Below are 4809 nucleotides of genomic sequence, written 5' to 3' on the forward strand. Positions count from 1 at the left end.
GACCTCAACCCCATTGAACACCTTTGGGATGAATTGGAACACCGACTGCGAGCCAGGCCTTATTGTCCAAAATCAGTGCCCAACCTCACAAATGCTCGTGGCTGAATGGAAGCATGTCCCCGCAGCAAATGTTTAAACATCTAGTGGAAAGCCTTCACAGAAGAGTGGAGGCTGTTATAGCAGCAAAGGGGGGACCAACTCCATATTAATGCCCATGATGATGGAATGAGATGTTTGACGAGCAGGTGTCCACATACTTTTGGGGATGTCGTGTAGCTTCCAACATACACCCCTGAAAAAGAGCCTCCCTATCAAGCGCACTGTCTAGATGAACGCTTCAGACTGCGGGTTTACCAAGAGGATGATGCACGGGACCATAAAAAAAATATTACCCAGGATGACAGACTAACTCCCAAACCACCCCGTCCCGACTGAGCCAATGCCTTGTTCAATACTCCCCACTTGGCAAACAGTTCCACCATATCAGTTCGACCAAGCATCACGAGTGCGCGTCCAATGCTGGGCAATCGTTTGGAGATTTTATATAAATAGAAACTAATGTTGGTGTAGCATACTGTTAATATTTAACCAATCTAAAGGCTGCCTACTGTAGTAGGCAATCTAAAGGCAATCTAAAGGCTGCCTACCACCTACCGTAGTAGGTAGCGCTTTTCCAGTAGGTTACTGCCATTTGGGATTGGAGTCGAAGGCAGCATCATTCACATTCCACCGAGCATAAGACGTTTTTAGCCACTGTAGCAGTGTGAGCAACTAGTGCTAGCAATTCAATTAACAGTTATTCCAAAATGGAAATATCAGACAGGAATAACAAGTAAGCAAGCAACAGGAATCAATCTCCTCAATGAATGAAGTTGACACCAACGAGAATAATTATCCTAAGATATAGGACTCCTCTCGCATTTTGCTTGGTCTGCTGCTCCATCATTGTGGCCATGACAGGTAAGTTGCATGCATGATATCATTCAGCACGTGTCAAACTCATTCCACGGAGGGCTGAGTGTCTGTGGGTTTTCGCTCCTCCCTTGGACTTAATTAATTTCACCGATTAGTAAGCAACTCCACTCACCTGGTTGTCTAGGTCTTAATTGAAAACAAAAAGCAAAAACCAGCAGACACTAGGCCCTGCATGGAATACAGGCTTTTTTCAGATAGCTAACTAATCTATTTTACTGTTTAAGAATGATTAATAGCCAGAATTGTGGTGTTTCACTCTGAAGCTAATATTGCATACCCGTGCATATTATTAAATGACCGATGTTCAAGATAACATGGTTATATATTTGTTTATTAATATTAAAAGGTTATATGATGCAATCTAATTAGATTAGAACGCCTAGGCTACTTCATCATAATGTACCGTAAATTCCGGACTATAAGCTGCAACTTTTTTCCCAGGCTTTGAACCTCGCGGCTTAAACAATGACGCGGCTAATATATGGATTTTTCCCGCTTTCAATTTTTTTTTCTCCAAAAAAACACATTCTGTGACGTGCTCAGTTTTTTGGCGGCATGAAGCTTTCATTAGACCAATGAAATTGCCGAACGGGTTAAGGTCAAACTACTTTTTTGTTTACTGTTTAGATTAAATCGAGCGCTCTCAAACTTCCCATCATTCTGATTACGGTAGTCATTTTGTCACCCTCATCATGGCAAAGACACGGAGAAATGCGTAGGATGCAGCTTTCAAGTTGAAGGCGATTGATCTGGCTGTTGGAAAAGGAAATAGAGCTGCTGCACGGGAGCTTGGTCTTAATAATGAGTCGATGATAAGACATTGGAAACAGCAGCGTGAGGAATTGACTCAGTGCAAAAAGACAACTAAAGCTTACTGCAAATTTTTTATTTTTTGTTACAAGCCGTGTTTCGTTAAAGCCTATTTATTTTTGTTACAAGCCGTGTTTCGTTAAAGCCTGTGTAAAGTTCCTTTGTTTCAATGTACCGGTAGGCTCCTGCGGCTTATAGACATGTGCGGCTTATTTATGTTCAAAATAATATATATTTTTTTTATTCAGTGGGTGCAGCTTATATTCAGGTGGGCTTAATAGTCCGGAAATTACGGTAAGTTAAATGCATTGGATACAAAACAAATACTGGCATGTGATAAAGGGTGACATGTCCATTGTAATTCTATAAATGCATATCAAACAGGAATATATATATATTCAATTAAGTGAATACTATAATATATTAATGCATTTCTCCTTGCAGTCACCAGATGCTCAAGACTCAAAACCAGAAACATGTGGCGACTTCAACACTTGTAATTTTGAATAAATGTTAAACATTTTATTGAATTTCCTATACTTTTGCATGAGTCCTTAAAACACAGTCCAATGTACAAAATAAGTCATTTCCAGGTGAAGGACATCAAGGAGATTAACCTCCAACATTCATAAACTTGTTCAGTACATGAGGGCAAATTTAGTTTTGACAAGCACAGCACAGGAGTTTACAGGTTTATGTTCCAGCCCTTCACTAACACCCAATTCAACTAATTGTGGTCTAAATTGGAGACTTGCGTACAGTGCAATCCACTGGGATAGAAATCACATCTGTATTTGAGAATGAGCGTAATAAGTTAGGTTGTCCTGACATATCTGCATAATAAAGAATAACATAAGTGATTCTATTTCTATCTAACATTGTGATGTTGCACACTCCTGAATAATATTCTGGGATATGGTGATTATCCTGGTGGCCGGGAGGTTCGCAACAAGTTCTTTACATCTGCAGGGTGTCTAGGAGGAATGTCCTTCAACCTGGAACAAGCGGAGACCAGGGGAGAAATGAACCTCATCCCTCAAATTTCAGTGCTGGTTGAAGTTGCTGAAGCCACAACTACCTATATTAATGTTCAATTGTTTTGTTAACAGTTATGTATATTTTTGAGATTGGTCAAGCTGTTTACCGTAAGAGTAGAATAACTTAGCGTCTAATTTTATCAAGTAACACCAACCCCAATTGTGCAAAACAATAGGGGAAGGGAAAGTGGCAAAATAAAGTTAGCTAGGTAAACAGACACTGCATGAAGCTAGCTAGCAAAACAGACTCATCAACAGAATGTACAAGTAACTTGGCTAGCTAGCAAGCTTAGATTGAACAACACAGCTGGCTGCATTTCCTATGTTTTTCATCAGATGTTGTTAAAATGTCTTACCTCCAAACATGTCGGGCTTGACTGTTTTGTCCTGCCAAGCCAATGTAATGGAGTGAAACGCGATCAGGTGTCCACTTTAGTCCCTTTAAACAAAAGGAAAAAAATATTTGCTACATGTCTTTAGCTGGCTAGCAAGTTTACCAATTCATGATTGAAAAACTGTCTGGGTCTTTACAATTGACACATTGCGGAATCTACGATTAGTTAGATGAGTTGTTCATCTCTAAACAGCCAATAAGCAGGATGAGATCGCCTGCTAGCTAGCTATTGCGTATGACGTGTTAGCTAGCCAGGCAATGGGCTGATAAACATCTGAATTCACAATTCATATGAAAGTAATTTGAACATTAACATAATTTGTTAAATAAATAAACGTTACAGTACTTAGATTTTGCAAAGTTATTCCTTTTTCTTCTGAAAAATCTTATACAACCCGGTGACTTCTGTCCCCATTTATTCCGATTATTTTCAACATTTTTGCTGCACCTCAATGTGTTATGGGATAGCCTCCCTGGCGATGGATTCATGGGATTGAACATGCCAATTTTGACATTCAGCCTACAAATTCTGCCTTCCCCATCCTTGTTATCGCCAGATGATGTCTCGTTAAACTATCAATCCGCGCTAAATTCACCCACACAGCTGTTCTCAGTTGTAACCATTATTGGTCACCTCATTACCACTCCCTAAAAGATGATTGTAACCAAAGTCTTGCAAGATATAGTATGTTCGCCCTCTGGTTGATATTAGCTATGTTTCCATTAACTTGTTTCATGATTCTTTGTTGACATTTAGTAAGTTTGCATAGAAAATAGATGTGACAATTGCCTGCTAGGGTGAATTTCAATTTAACTATCTTGTGTTGATCAAAACATACCGTGTCGAATAAAGATGTCATGGCTGAAGTGTTTGCATTACCCATTTAGGCAAATTGCGCATTAATAAATTGCAGACAACCTGTAAGCCCTCCCACCTATCTGTTTCATGTCACAGGTAGCCCACGAAAGCCAGCGTATACAATAAGTTGATAATATTTGCCATATTCTAATAATTCTCATGTGTCAACGTATAGCCACGGTCCATGCCATGATGAAAAACATGCACTCCTCTAGATCTGAAATACTTGGATGATGAAACTTGCCAGCCAACCAGAAAAGCAAAGGCGAAGCAATTCAGGCATTCTTCAAAGTCAGGACAATCCTTGACCTGCAAAGAAACAGTGGAGCTTTTAGTTACGCGGTGACATCACGCGCCCCGCCTACATTCAAACTGATTGGGCAATTATTATTTATTAGAATGAATTTGTCGCAATAAAGTTAGACAAAATAAAAATCCACCCAGGATGGGCGGGCATTGAACCCACGCCAACATGGCTCCAACATGGTAGAGCTATATTTATGCGCTGAAGGCAGCTGCCCTAACAGCTAGACCACCCCAGGCCACGATTAAACTTAATTTTGAGTTTATTTGTAACCTTAGGATACACTGGGAACTTGTATGTCATTGCCTAGTGGAGACCCAATATCTATCTTGTGTAATTAAGCGATATAAAACGCTGGTTGTTGATGTATATGGCTGCATTTCAGATACATTTTTGTACATTTGAATGTTGAAGTAATATGACCTAGGCC

The 4809-nt window shown here is 39.8% G+C and overlaps 1 long non-coding RNA gene across 4 annotated transcripts; it reads right to left on the bottom strand.

The window, feature by feature from the left end:
- Positions 1-1799: 1799 nt before the first annotated feature.
- Positions 1800-4408, bottom strand: LOC106578345 (uncharacterized). Of its 4 annotated transcripts, none has more exons than XR_014381562.1 (3): positions 4056-4291; positions 3179-3261; positions 1800-2780 (listed from the first exon to the last, which is right to left on the bottom strand). It is a non-coding gene; the product is annotated as an uncharacterized LOC106578345 (long non-coding RNA). The 4 variants fall into 4 exon arrangements; XR_001322424.3 differs by lacking the exon at positions 4056-4291 and adding an exon at positions 3563-3658 and having other exon boundaries at positions 1801-2780; XR_014381561.1 differs by lacking the exon at positions 4056-4291 and adding an exon at positions 4320-4408 and having other exon boundaries at positions 1802-2780.
- Between the last annotated feature and the right edge of the window lie 401 nt (positions 4409-4809).

The sequence above is a fragment of the Salmo salar genome, chromosome 19, assembly GCF_965601325.2.
Source record: "Salmo salar chromosome 19, fSalSal1, whole genome shotgun sequence".
NCBI classification, from domain to species: Eukaryota; Metazoa; Chordata; class Actinopteri; order Salmoniformes; family Salmonidae; genus Salmo; species Salmo salar.